Source organism: Sinohyriopsis cumingii, chromosome 9, assembly GCF_028554795.1.
Source record: "Sinohyriopsis cumingii isolate HCF-2022 chromosome 9, ASM2855479v2, whole genome shotgun sequence".
Classification (NCBI taxonomy): domain Eukaryota; kingdom Metazoa; phylum Mollusca; class Bivalvia; order Unionida; family Unionidae; genus Sinohyriopsis; species Sinohyriopsis cumingii.
The window spans coordinates 1,358,370-1,373,928 of record NC_142969.1 but is presented as its reverse complement, the minus strand read 5'-3'; the positions used below and the strand labels follow the sequence as shown (position 1 = coordinate 1,373,928).

General features: G+C 37.1%; 1 long non-coding RNA gene across 2 annotated transcripts; it reads right to left on the bottom strand.

The window, feature by feature from the left end:
• Positions 1–5,298: 5,298 nt before the first annotated feature.
• LOC149791162 (uncharacterized) lies at positions 5,299–15,210 on the bottom strand. 2 transcript variants are annotated; one of them, XR_016423151.1, is made up of 3 exons: positions 15,117–15,210; positions 12,378–12,530; positions 5,299–10,547 (listed from the first exon to the last, which is right to left on the bottom strand). It is a non-coding gene; the product is annotated as an uncharacterized LOC149791162 (long non-coding RNA). The 2 variants fall into 2 exon arrangements; XR_016423152.1 differs by lacking the exon at positions 15,117–15,210 and adding an exon at positions 13,717–14,014.
• Between the last annotated feature and the right edge of the window lie 349 nt (positions 15,211–15,559).

Below are 15,559 nucleotides of genomic sequence, written 5' to 3'. Positions count from 1 at the left end.
GTTGTGGATGTTGTGGCCTCCTTATATGTTCCACACGTACCTCTACTGCTGCTGGTGCAATACGTTGTGGCTGTTGTGGTTGTTGTTGTACTGTCTGTGGAGGCGTCCTCACCACTGGTTTGACTTTACTTTTTTGCCTCATCATTACGTGAGGAAAAATGTCCTTTTCTTTTCATCCTCTTCTTTCTTTCTTCTCTGCTCCTCCTCCTTATCTATCCTTGCTTTCTCTTCAATAGCCTCTGCTGCCAGTTCGCGGTAAATTGTTCTTCAGGTATGATTGCCTGGGGTATCGGTTCAGGTGAGCATATCATCCTAGCAGTGAGCTCTGTTAACATATCCGATAATGTTTGTTTATAAGCAGCTAGGTCAGTATCCTGGGGCCGGTTAATATTTTCCTTTGATGAGGGTTCAACATTCAGGACTGTCGGCTCCTGTGTTATGGTGGTTGTGTTTCTCGTTGTGGTGGGGCTGCTAACATTCTGGGTCTGCATGTGTTGCTCCCGCTGTTGTTGCATATTTTTCTTCCCGCCACGTCGATTTCTGGGCCTAGTTCTTTGTTCTTCCTTTTCTTCCCATATCAATAAGAGCGTTGTCCTCTTATGTTGGGCTCTTAAACTTCAGCCGGAGGCTATCTTAAGACCAAGTCCTTGGATTGCGCTCAAAGCCTGGTATGGGATTAGTATTTCCGCCGTTAGCTCCATTATTAGGTGTTACTCCTACTGTGTTCGCTGCTGACTGAGACACCCAAACTTATATTATCCATATTATTACTTAAAAGAAACACTCACTTTTTTGTACTCACAATCATTATTTTAAAAAATTTGACAAGCGACGGAAACAAAGGGCTTATAGTCACACTTTCTAACCTATAGTCACACTTTCTAACCAAGATAAAGAAATAATGTGCTTATAGACGCACTTCTAATTTTTTCTAACATATCATAGGCAATGGAATGATTATTTCCTTTCTAGAGTATTGCGTAGCCCTGAAAAGGGCTGTTTTTTGTGAACGAGGAGCTATGGCAATCTTTTATGATCTAAGATTGCGACGTCGTCTGGCGACATGCTTTCTCGCAAGATAGGGCCAGCTTTTTCGGAAAGAGAAGGAGCACTCTTTGGCGTAAACACGAAAGTCGATAAAACCTCTGTCAGGTTCCTGTTGCTGCTGTTGCTGTTGCTGCTGCTCTCTCTGTTCTCTCTGCTGTTTCTGAAGTCTACTTCTCCGCCCATTCTTCTTTTTCCCTGTTAATTTCCTCTCTGAAGAGATCTTCTATCAGGTCTTCAGTGACTTTTAACATTCTGACATTCTCTATCTCTTCAGGCTTTGGTATCAGACTTTGTCTGACAGGATGCAAATTCACGTAAGTTTCGTTCAGCTTGGCTAATCTTGAGCACATCTTCGTAGGAGGAAGTGTCGACAATGGATGGTCAGACTGGAGACTGCCCCGATTTTATGGTAAAAGAGCGGACTCGAAGGAAAACATCCCTACACGGTTTCGACTCGGAACGCAAAAATAGTATGATTTGAAGGATAGAGAGAAGTCAAAGAGCATGGTTCATGATACCCATGGCTAAGAAACGACAGACGCTTTTTTTTCGAAATACATTTTTTATTCAAATAACTCACAAATAACAATTAACAATTTTTTTTTAAAATTAATAATTCAATTCAGCAATAAACATTTTTTCAATAACCATCTATTTTGGACAAGGTTGACAACGTTGTGAATTAAATTGAAATTTCCACTGTTGGAAGTCATTGGGCCATTGATGTACACTACGTTTCCTAGCTAAAGACAAAAGATAACCATAATGGTCACAAAACCATCGATCTACTTTCTCATCATGTCTAGAAGAATGACGATCAAAATAAATCACTAAATGTTCTAAAGAATATCCCAGACTGCGTTGATGCAGAAAATACACACAATATTGTCCACACAACAATGAATCTGTGCCTTGTAATTTCACATTATTAAAATCGTGTCGTCTAAGCGTTTCTTCTCATAAAGTCAATGATATCGTCTTACAAAGGGGGCAATCCATACGAATCAAAATACTCCACACAACCTTCTCTAGGAAAGTAGGCGGCTATCCAGTGGGTTCCTGGGGGATGACAATCGTCCGTGTTGATCACATAAGTTTGATGGTCTTGAGGTTTGCGATGAGGGAGTTCATCTTTAGCACATACGACAGGATTCCAAGAAGCAGTGAAGATAATAAAGTTCCCAGGTATCAATTTTTTGTCTTGTTTTCTTTCTTGTTTTTTTTCTTCACAGGTAATGATAAGTGATCAATTCGATCCTGACTTTCTCTTGGAAAATGTCTGACAAGTAAACGGCTATTAGCTCCGACTTCGTACCCTGGTCCAAGAGAGTTTCGATGCGATGGATCTCCAGAGCAGTTAACGGAGGCCATGAATGTTCACGCAAGCCTTTATACCACTGATGAAACACGGCTTCTTCCGAGATGAGACCCCAAGCTTTGTCCAGATACTCGTCCAATTTTTCTTCTTGACTCAGCATCAGATATTTATCTTGTTGAACTTGACTGGGATGGTCGTTTTGACATCCATAGCAATCTTTCCTGATCAATTCCGTAATTTTTTCGGCCAAGAGTTTGGCAAAATAGGATACTAAATATTGTTCTTGTTCTGTCCATCTGGGTTTTATCACTATGTCCTTTTCGTCTTTGTCTTGGGGTTCTCCTTCCATGGTCTCCTCACATTCCATGTCCAAAGATTCTCCACTTTGTAAAAAGGTATAACAGTCTTCCATAGCTTCTAATAGTCTAGAATGACTTCTCTCAAACTGTTGATTTCTATGGTATTATCGAATTCTTCATACAGGATAACCGTACTTTTGCGATTTGTCTGTTTCGGACAAATCGTGGTGATCCATCAGTGACTGCAATTCGTGTTGTAACTGGGGCATCTCGCTTAAATTGGGATTGGGAGGTAAATGCAGCGTCCGCTGTTCTTGCCAACAATGGTATTCGATCCATCGTTTGTAAGGCACTAAAGCTAGTTTTCGTCCTTCCATTCGATGTCAAGGGTCACATCTGAGATCTTGGGATTCCAGAGGTCCTTTTACTCTTCATCCCTCGAGTCCTCCCAACATTGTTCCCAGTACTCCTTTCAGCAAAGGTCCTAACAGTAGAGGCACAATTCCTCCCGGTTGGACCAACATCTCCTTCTTTTGCCGAATGGAGATTTTCTTTTGAACCATTTGGCGAAGAACGTGACGATGTTTGCCTAAGCATAGTTTCTGGTGTTTTGACAAAGGTCTCGTGCCTTTCAAGACGTTCAAACAACATTCGCACACGGTATCGATGGCATCTTTGGAGGCCGTTTGAATGAGTTTTTTTTGCCTGGGTGGAGAAGCTTTGGACAGGACAAACAACATGTCCCCGTGTTTGACTAAACGAGGAGGCAGTCCTTTCCTTTGGATTTAGAAGAGGGATGTTTACTGGGCGTGACATCTTTGGGTCTTCAGGAACACAAAAACACTGATACCCATGCTTTGTCTCAGGTCATTTTTATACTGGAACGCGTCGCCACTGATTGTCTTTTCGTCGTATCAACTTGATAACAGGCATCACGCGTCGTGAAGGGGTTCGCAAAGGACTAAATCGGGACAGTTCTTGCTTGGACAAATCCAGTAAACTCTGTAACATACCCGATCTCTCCTGGATTTTAATTTTGGAAACAGGTCCTTTGTGAGCAGCTGCCACTGCAGCTAAAGAGGAGGGTGTCACCACCGGAGGAGAAGTTCTTGGAGACACGGGTTTCCATGTTGTCATCATCTGAGAAGTGGATGAACTTGAGGCTACCGGAGACGCGGTCTCTGTCGTTGCAGGTCGTGGTATGCGAACGTAAGGTTGCGTCCTGGCTGAAGTGCCTCTCTTGCGAGTATAAGCTGTTTTCTGTGGGCTTTTCTTTTTCTGGGGTTGTGACCTAGTCTTGACACCGTTGCTCTATTTCTTCTTTGGGCTCCGTTTGGCTTTTATGGGAGTGGCTTTTTTATTGGGGATATAATTGGGGGCATTAGGATCCCATTTTAAGAGGGAACGAATGATAACACGTCCTAGAGTACAGCTCCCCCCAGGTTTCAAAATGATTTGCTTTTTGGTTTGAGTGTCGATGCGGGGATCGGCCAGTTGTGTCAAGGCTACTTTGTTTCTATCAAAAAATCGTTTGGTTTGATGAGGAATCTGAATGATGCCTTGCAGCAATTGACATGCTTTCACAGTAAACCATCATAAGACTTCTTTCAGACTGGCTTCTAAGACACGAGCAGGTATTTGTGGATTGTTTTCGCGTCTGATGCCATAGAAGGCACGAATCAATTTGACGGGACGATGTGACTGAAGGGACGTCATGTTGACACTGTGTGAGACAGATGAAAAGTGTCAGAGGTTTTTATAGATTTTTTTGGGGTTAAGTCACGACGGAGACATGTACAGGACAAGCCCTCCGTCTTGACACCAGTGGTGAAACAAATGGGTACGAAATCGCAAATAATCGGCGGCAGTGGGTTTCAAATCGACGAGTAAATATGCGTGTGGAGTTTGAGTGGCATCGTCGTACGCATGAGTCAGTGCGTTCCTAATTGTTCGGCTAAGACTTGCACTTGCGATTTATCTCTAGGGCTTTTAAGCAAGACCACGTAATGAGCATTGAGACTGATGGTGCTATGGGCTTTACTTTGTTGAAACAAATTTTGAGTAATGTAAATGACAAAATGACACTGGGATTTCGATGATGCCCTTTGTGCGCAAACCAAAGTTTAATTTCTTCTTCAACTTCTCCTAACATGTCGTCAAAAATGACCAGATGGGTTTGACGGGGGTCAGACACGATTCCGTCGTCTTCGTTATGAATGCCTTCCACAAACATGATTGAATCGCCTTGACTTTCTCGCAAGAGACTGTGCACCGATTGGCACTCTTTGTAACACCACACGATTCGTTAAGGCGGACGATCGATCAAAAGATGTTTATGTTCGATCAAACGTTTGACAAATTCGGTTTTGCCTGAACCGCTAGGTCCAGCAATGAGCATGTTAAAGGGATGGCGAAGATACAAAGCCTCCCAACTCACACGATCTAAGTGTTCGTCGATGACTTTGAAAGTGGAGGAAGAGGGAGCAGAGACAGCAGAGGTAGCCATAGTGCAAGGAATGTCACTTGTGACACGAAGACAGACAAGACAAGAGTTTTTATACTTTTTCTGGACACGTTTATTGATTTTTTAATAATAAACACGAAAGACTAAAATACATAAAAGCCAAAGGGTTAAGTACAACGATACAATGCACCTCAAAACGATCAAAGTAGAAAAGAAACAAGTTTCTGTACAACATGTTTTGGGTAACCAAGATGTCCTAGGGACAATTTGAAATGTTCTTACAGGCTCTAAATGGGGTAATGTCACACAAGTGTCCTATCCTGAAGGAAGTGGTTGTCCTCGGTGACGGGTTCTTCTGGCACTGTCACTAACACAGGTTGAAAACTGTCTTTATTCCTAGGACGTTGAAATGGAGGATCCCAACTCTTGAGCATAATGGGCTAATTCTTGAGTCGAAGCCTCAAAACCCAATTGTTTCCAGTCACGTACATCTGTCCAATGGGGGTGTAAGTCACAAGCTACACACATATCGTCATACACATCTTCAGTACCCAAAAGTTGTCGAATATTTTTTCCCGTAGAGGTCGAGAAGTATCTGAATGAAAACGCAAAGCTTTGAGCAAAATGAGTCTCTCGTGACCATTTAAAGGAACCACTTTCATGTTTTATTGGGTGCTAAGTACTGTTCGTAAAGAGTCCACAAGGAATCGGCTGGTAAACGTAATCCCCGAAAACAAGTCACTAAGACACACACCACACCTCGACCCCAATTGAATGGACACAGCTTTCGTAAAAAGTGTTGGTAATCTTCCACTGTTTGAATAGTGTCATTGATTTCCTTCCACCGATTCTGTTGAATCACTTTTAATAAAAGCCGTGGCATGGCAGCCTGCTTTTATACCCTCTTTCTTTCGGAAGCAATAAATGTACTTTATGCCCAGAGATAATCGTTCTCCAGTAGGGAATCTAAATGCTCCAAGCACTAACCTACAGTTCAGAGTTCGTTCAGAAGTTTCCTCTTCCACTAAGTTGACGTTTACTTAAAAGATTTTGGTAACTCACCAACTCTTCTTCTGGAATTCGTTGCAGTAGGTGTATCTCGAAGTAACGAAAATCATGCACGTCCTCATTGATTGTCGACTGTTATCCCTTTTCTCTTCTGTAATGTTTTTCATCACCTTGTAAGAACATTGCCTATTCTGCAGGTGCATCAGACATGTTTCATGTGTACCATTGGGCTGCATAAAACTGACGTTTCTGGCTGTGGTTTCTTTTTCTCCTTTGGGATATTGATCAGTACACATTTTGAGCTGCCACCATTCTTGTTAACTGGATAATGTTTTCTGCTGGTTCACACTATTAAGTGATTCGTCATTTCCCTAACATTTCAAGACTACATACTTTCTGCCTTTAATTGCCTATATCTTCAAACTTTCTTCAACTTTGTATATGTCATCACGATTGTCACACAGTGGGAGCTCAGTAATTAGTTCTGTTCAGTTATCATTTTGAGGAATTATTTATTTTAATTATTCGCTGGAATTACAAAGTGATCGTTTAATCAAGGATAAAACCACATTTTTTGAATGCTTGTATACTCATTTAAATACATTCTAGATTATATAATGGTGATACACCAAGACTGTTGACACATTATCAGATGCAAGGATATGGTACGTTGGCATATTCAAGATCGGACTTCAATCAGAACACTATACTTTTGGACTTGTAATAGAACTTTTTATAATTATTTAGGATTTAGTTCTCAAAACTGTAAGTTATTTTAAAATTTTCTATTTGTATTGTAGTGAAATAAATTAGTTCTTGAATGTTGCAATACCTGTTGGTTCTCGCTCTTTTCTGTTACTTTCGTTTAAGACCATAGAGTCGAAACAAGCAATATTGATAGCCAAAGAGTATTTCACTCTTTCCATTTCTTATCGTCAACAAGCAAGCGGAACACCCATCTTCAACTTGTAATTTTCATTTTCAATTTTTGGATCATTTTGTCTATCCTATCAAGCGTATGAATAATTTCAGTATATAGGAAAGTTTGTCATTCCAATGGTTGATTCAAAACCAGCTACTTCTTAGACTTGGCCACTGTGCGTTGTCATAAATCTAACTTTGTTTTCGACAAATTCTATCTCTTTTTGATGAATGATATCATATTTAATTCTGCTCTCCATATTGATTCTGCTTATTTTGTCACTATTGAATGCAATCTTCAAATCAGTATCAATCCTGTATCATTGAGTGCATCTTTTGTTATGTTTCAAGTAGACAAATCAACATTGTCATTCTTTTGAATTGTATCACAACACTCTATGACCACACCCTATTCTAATCCAAATCGCTAAACAAATGAACTTTATCTTTTGAAACCGAGTTGTTGGCTTCATATTGAACTCACTGAACATGTGTATCACCTCGCTGTAAAGTACTGAGCTTATCATAATGCTGCATCATTTATATTGTTCATAGAATTTCACTTTATTTTGTTTTAATTTTTAGTACCACAGTTAGAGCATTTTATCAATTCTATTTAATTGCGTAGTACGATTTTATATCAAGTTGGTTTATTAATATTTCCGCATTAGTTAAATAAAGTCGTCCAGCTATGAGTGTGCAATGTAAGAGACCTGATACATGAATTAACCACTCAGTCATTTTGCTGTATTTGTGTGTGGGCACGACCCATCCCAAAAATGGTTTTACTGCTTGAAAGTTTAATCCTTGTAAAGAAATCTTATATATAATCCAGTAGTGTGGATACACTGGTATCATGTCATTGAAACATATTTATTGTAACGTATTATTTCACAACGGCAGGATAATATTATCGAATGTTTGAATGAAACAATTGCATGACTAGGCTGAACAGATTGCTCTAGTATAATCTACCAGTTAAATAACTAATACTTTTTACGTACGAGATGGAATGTTTTTAAAAAAAAACTGCAGGTAATTCAGCTCATCGCTCGTTGTCTATATGAGAAACATTTGTATTCCTGAAATTAGCTGGATAGAATGCAAGTAAGAATATCCCTTATGTTGCCTTATTCATTTTTATTAGCAGATAATGAAAAGAAGTTGTTTTAAAACTATTATGACATTTTTCGTACAACTAATGCCTTCAGGTGACATTTGACATATTATTTTTCTGTTCATGTCCTGGCTGAGACATACAACTTAAAAGAACATGACTGCTAATATGACAGAATGGGAAAAGAGCAAAGATAATGCCATTTGGAAAGTATTAAATGTACGGGAATTTTAACAAACCATATCTAATATTTTACAAAACAATCCATTTACTTTTGCAGAAAGGTAAGAACTTATTATGTCAAATCCAACATCAAACATTGATGTTTGAAATCTATACTGAGAGTGTTATCAATAATTCTAGTTCTAATGAATGCTGCGTCATAAAGTTCATTTGACTTTTTATCGATCTGAACACCGTTTCATGAAAGCCTTTTAAACTAGTTATATTATACAAATTGAACTGAATTTTCTCTCTCAACGAAATCCTTAACACAACATCCGTAATAGAATGACACTCTAGTAGTAATATGCAAATGTACATAATCTTACCACACAGGTGACAACACCTTAATATTTTATAGATTTCTGAGCTTATAAATGTTTTCTTGCAATATGTGACTCGCTTAATTTCTGTCCTTGGTAGCAAAGTCTATTAAACGGGTTCAGCATAATCGATCTCTAAATCCAATACTGACATACAAGCAGGGAAAAGAAGTAGTTCATATAGTATATATGTACTATATGCATGCTCGATGATCTGAGTCCATTATATTCCGATGGAAGACAATGCAACCCATACAAACATTGCTTAAATTAATATTTCAACCTACTAGACTTTCTCATGTGAATCTGGTATAAAACATTGTTAAAGATAATATAACTCTACAGGTTAGTAAATTTGAATTATAATACCCATTGAGGTTCAAACGTATAAAGCGACCACTTATATATTTGTGAATGGACCAAACAAAAGTTCCATGACACATCGGTCATGAAGCGGACAAAATAAATACCTCTAGCTGTGTGATGACCTTTCATTTTTAAACGCTTAGATGGTTATTTCATGTTAATGAAATTATTTCCGAAAGAAATGCCAACGTCGTAGACGAATTTATGTTTATGTACCTTGAACGAGGTTTTGTTTAAAAGAAATAAAATATGATTTTATTTCACTCCTTACTGTTAAATAAATGTCCTTTGAAACATATATCAATACCAGGTTTATTTAAGAACATTATTAAAGCACGGTATACAGCGATATAATGGTATAGTGGACTGGTGCCAATGAAATAAACAATCATGTGAACATTAAAAGCTTATAAGAACAGTACAAATAAATAAATCGACGACTCACTCTTTACGAAACTATCAGTCATTGTTTATCTAAAACGCTGCAGACGTCGCGTTCTTTCACTCAGTTCTCTAATTAAAGCTTACGTTCAAATAAATCACTGCACACATTTTAATAATAAACCATCTTGGTAAAATAAAACTTTGACAAATATATGGCTCAAGTACTGATGCTGCAACTTAGCTCCCTACTGGTATCAAACCAAATAAAAACACACAGGCACATGAACCTACAATAGGTCACAGCTCAGTCATGATAATTACAACATGGATTGATGCGGACAAATGATTGAATTGATGACAGTCTAATTACATATAAAATATGTAATTAAAACATCAAGGAATCTGGAGGCTGTAAGTATTTAGAAGCTAGAGACAAGTGACAGAGTTTGTTCTAAGCAAATATCTTTCACATTATTTCACCCCATGTCAACTGTTTAAATCAAAGTTTCATTTTAATCCTGTCCACGGAATAAGAGTTATTGGCCAGCAGTGATAAGACAGTATTTTCCTTGTAGTCTATCTTGCAGTGTATACTTAGGTAATGACAATAGTGTGGATAGGTAAATGTAACCTCGACCATATATTGACCGTATTCGTCAGTTTTCTTGGAACTGTCCTTTGATATGCTATAGGGCCATTCTGCAAAATATACCTTTTGTGTTAAGGCTCGCGAAACTTTTGTAGCTTCCTATGAAAGGATTTCTGAAACCGATATACAGATATAAATTTTGTCCCACCACCTTAAACTTCCATCCACCATTTATATTTGTGAAATAAGATGTAGTGGCTAATAAATAAACAGAGCCTGAACGAGGTACAACGTCACGTGGGATCGTCAGTCATCTGGAACATTCATCCGGTTGTAAAACAGCTCTCGGTAAATGAGTGTGCCTCCGAAGTTTTGTTGTCTTAGCATACTTCCAGGGACCTAAAGCAGTTTCTGAAATCCTCGATTTGTGTCGATGAAAGGTCAGGAACATACAGTTGTAAATACCTGGCCATGCTTGTTTTGTTCTATCTGAAAATAATATAAAAATGGCAATTTGTAAACATTTGATGTGAGTGTTTTTACTTTACTTTCTATGTCATTTTGATGAATTAGTGAAACTTATTAAAAACTTACAAAATCTCAGACAAAATATATATATTGGATCGTTATGCATTATATCATTTTTCAATATAACCTGGATCCGCATCAAAGAAGAAAATTCCATTTGGTTGCATTGCCTGCATATCTGAGCATGTTATGCCTGGAGTTACATCTTCTTAACTGTAAAACATCGATTGCTGTTAACTATGATTTATACTCAAGTACATTCATTTTAAATGGTGTTTTCGTTGACTATGATATCTACAGACTGACTATATCTTAAGTTTGACTTATGATGAGAGATATTCAACCAATATAATGAGTGTGGAATTTTGAAGATTGTACTATTACTATTACTTATCAAGTTCAAAGCCCTAAATTTCACATTTAAAAAATTGCATTGCGTCACTCGCAAAGTAAGCATATCAATTGGTCTGTAGGTGTTAATACTGTACAACAATGCAATCTGTAGGTGTTAATACTGTACAACAATGCAATAACCAATCCGATTGCTATTCAGATATGAGCATACAAAATTACAAAACATGAATGAGGTTAATATGAGGTTATGAGGTTAAATGTTTTATAAAAATTCGATCACAGTTCGAATAAATGTGCTCATTCATATACTTACATGTGGCTAATTTTATTCAAAGCATTACAGATAGTACTGATATCATATTTCTTCTTGTAAAAAAGTTCACTGCTTTAGGGTACGCGTACACGTGTTGGTGGGGGGGGGGGGAGTCTTCCCTTTTCCCCATTCAGTATAAATGCGGTAAAAGCCAATATATATTACGACTGCGAAAAAATCTGAAACTTTACAAATAATAATGGCAATGACTTTCAACAAAATTAGCCCATATATATATATATATATATATATATATATATATATATATATATATATATATATATATATATATATATATTGCTGCAAATTAAATTGCGTATTGTGCCAATTAATGACTGTTTTAATCTTAAAAGTTAAACAAATTTGGTTTTGAAAAATACATTCCTTGCGCAAATTGATACATTGTTGTTGGGATTGTCTGTAAATTCATCCCAGAACTGTCTTCAGAGCGTATAATCTACAAACAAAAGATTTTAATAATAGGCGATATCACTTTTTTCTCACGCTCTTACACGCGGAATTAGAAAATCACTAACCTGTATTCACACAAGTCTATTCAACGAGTCGGTCTTTTAACATTAGAAATGTATATTAATTTATATAGTCACAATCTGTTCCACCTGGAAAAAACCCAATGTAAAAATCAACCGGTTCTCGACAGATAAGAAAGGCACTGCAGTTCCATTATCGGTGGATGCAGCTAATAAATTTGTATCAATCTAAATTTGAGGAAACGCAAGGATTCATTAGAGGGTGAGCTAGTATATGCATACTTAAATGGAAAAAGATTCGCACAGTTTTGTTTTGATTTTGCTTTGTAGTTTCCTATTTCTTTTGTTGTTTCGTTGTCTCATTTTTTTTTTTTTTTTTTTTTTTCCTTTTTGCTCACATTGTTAGTTTTCAATCAGCGTCAATATATATATAGAGAGAGAGAGAGAGAGAGAGAGAGAGAGAGAGAGAGACACACACACACACACACACACACACACACGGGGAATTAGAAAATCACTCGTATTTAACGATGCATTGCGAATACTAGACACGTAGAATGAATTGTATAGCTGCAATCTGATACAGCGGGAGGTCGTGGGTTCGAACCCCGGCCGAGTCATACAAAGACTTACAAAAATGGTACTGACAGCTGCATCGCCAGGCGCTCAGCATTAAGAAGTTAGCGTTAGGACTGGTCGGCCTGGTGTCAGGATAATGTGACTGGGTGGGACATCATGCTACATGTCACTATGAACTGCCACACTGCAGACATCGTAGCGATATGACTGAAAAATTGTTAAAGCTTTTTTAAAAATAAAAATCACACACACACGCACACACATGCGCGCGCGCGCGCGCGGATACACCTGTAAAATCATCTGTAAACTGGATCGGATCTAAAAAATACGATTATTTTATCGTAATGGAAAAACATAGATATTGCTTCTAAAGGAAAACAATATGACATCTCTCAATGGGGTGAACTAGAAAAAATAGTAATATAACGGGTAAAAGATGTGAATCATTTTATTTTGTGGGCTTTGTTTAATTTTTGGTATTTTTTTTATTTTTTTTTTTTATTTTTTTTTTTTTTCGTTTCGTAATCTTCTGCTTTTTCCGTTACGAGCGAATCGGTTATAGGCTATCTTACAAAAAACGTTCCAAAATGGAACATTAATGTAGGAAAGTGACTTTTCGAAAATTATATCCTTCATATAATGCTTCAACTTGCGTATTTTGTCAAATACTTAACTGTTTTCCTCAGACAAATGAAACGATTTCAATTTCACTAAATACATTCTTTGTGCGGATTGATATATTTAACATTGTTGCGGTTGCGATAGTCATCATAGAGCAATCGTTCCGACTGTCTCCAGAACGTAAAATTTTTATACAAAAGATTGTAATAATAGCGTGTTTTCCTATCATGATTTTCTTGATTTAGTTTGTTTATTTCTTCATTCACACGTGAATCATGTAGCACTGGCAGGCTTGTAGTCCCGTTCGGTAACAGACGCTGAACCAAAATTTCGATAGTAAAATAATTTTGATTTGCGATCAACATATTTATCCCCGATTTCTCCATTGTTTTCAAATATGAGTTTGAGTTTGCGGGAAGTTAATATCACGGATTAAACGCTTTTTAGCATTATATTTAATCCAGAGATTTTTGGGGAAAAGCTTTCACCGCTTGTCGTAAAATATAATTTATATGAGTAACAGCAAATATCGGATAGAAACAGTTCAGTCAATGATGCTTTGCACGATCTATGTGGAAAACTATTTATAAATAGGCTAATAATGGAAGCAATGTGCTATTCTTTGGAGTTTGTGATTGGTATTTCTTATGGCACCTCCTCATAGCTTACATATCGGTACAGTGTTAGCATATTTTAATATCTCTTCATCCCGGAGAGAGAGAGAGAGAGAGAGAGAGCTGGGGGAGCGGTAGTGAGTTGAGAAAGCACCCACCTGTATTCGACGTTTCTGTCCTCTAAAAACTAGACAGATGTTGCGAACAATATACCGCAATCTGTATTTCACCTGGACAAACCATTTCTAAAACAGACCGGTTTTGGACATGATGATTTTCTATTTTGGGACGGAAGAAAAGAGCTCTTGCTTCTAAAGGAGAACCATATGAAATGTCAAGTTAGTCATCTATAAAAGAAAACCGAGACATACAATTCAGCTTCGGTGGAAGCATATAACAGAGTATTCTCCGTCCAAATTAGAGACAATGCAATACTAATAGCTGTGACACCCATGCACGAAGCGGTCAACATAATAGTTTCGTTGTTCATCAGGCCTAAATATGGAAATAAATTATGTCTTGATGAATCACATCTTCAAAATTAGCATACACGTATTCACTAGACTTTGTTTACCAAGGTGAATGTCAGCAAGATGTGGTACTTAAGCAAAACTGATACGTAAGTTGCATGTCAGTAAGGTATGGCATTTACGTATGTTTGATAAGTAAGTTGTATGCCATTAGGTTGTGTTATTTAAGTATGTTTAATACGTAAGTTGTACTTGATGAAGATACGGTATTTAAACACGCTTAATACATAAGTTGTATGCCATCAGAATATAGCATGTAAGCATGTACGTATGTTTGATAGAACATGGAATGCCATCAACATATAGCATTTATGCATGTTTGATACGCAAGTTGTATGCCATCAAGATATAGCATTTATGAATGTTTGATATGTAAGTTGTATACCATCAATATATGGTATTTAGGCATGTTTAATACCTAAGTCGTATGCCACCAAGATATGGCATTTAAACATGTTTGACACGTATATTTTAGTTATGCCATCACAATATTATATGTACGTAAGTACGTACGTACGTAAGTTGTATGCCAACAGGATATTTTATTTAAGCATATTGATACGTAAGTTGTATGCCAGCAGTACGTGGTATTTAAACATGTTTGATACGTAAGTTGTATCAAACGAAGGCATCGTACTTAGATTATATTATTCGTAAGTAAGCAAGGTATGGTCCATAAAATGTGTGATACATGGTTGTAGGATGACAGGAGTATTTATTTGCAAGTTACCTTTACAAGGGATTTCTCACTGAATTAAAGCATTAAAAAACCCATTATATTAACAAACAATCGAATGAATATAAATACATATATTTACTCAACAGTTGCTACCAATACAGTGTAAGCAAAGTGTAACAAATGAAGCGCTCGTCCCTTCGTCAAGGTCACCACATAAATCGATACAACCGACATTATAGGGATCAGTAATGCAGACGACACATTAGGTTATACAATTAAGACTAACATTATGTTTCCTTCTTAATATCGAGTTTTAAAATATAAAAATATCATTCGATTCCATAATTACCTTGCATATACTATCTCTCAAACCTTTAGATGTTTCGACATGGTGCTGATAGCGGCGAGATATCTTCATATGTATCGTTTAATGCATAAAAAAGATACATCATGAATGTATAGAATTTTATTCTTAGAATTTGACTACGATCTGTTACGTCTGCATTCTTCATCGCTTTCATGCATAACTGATCACCTAGCGCTCACAATGTTATCAGAATAACAATACATGAATTAGATTGGGGGCAGTGCTTGTAACGCATGTGAACAGTTTTCTGCTTGCATTTCTAATAAACATGCATTCAGACCCCTTGGGCTAAACATGACACAACTTGGTCTTATATTATGTAACATGCAGAAGTGAACATAGTTTAAGTAAAATACACAAATTAAATCTTTCTCTACAATATGTGTCATAAAGTCACAATTCAAGACACATTGACAGTATTTGAC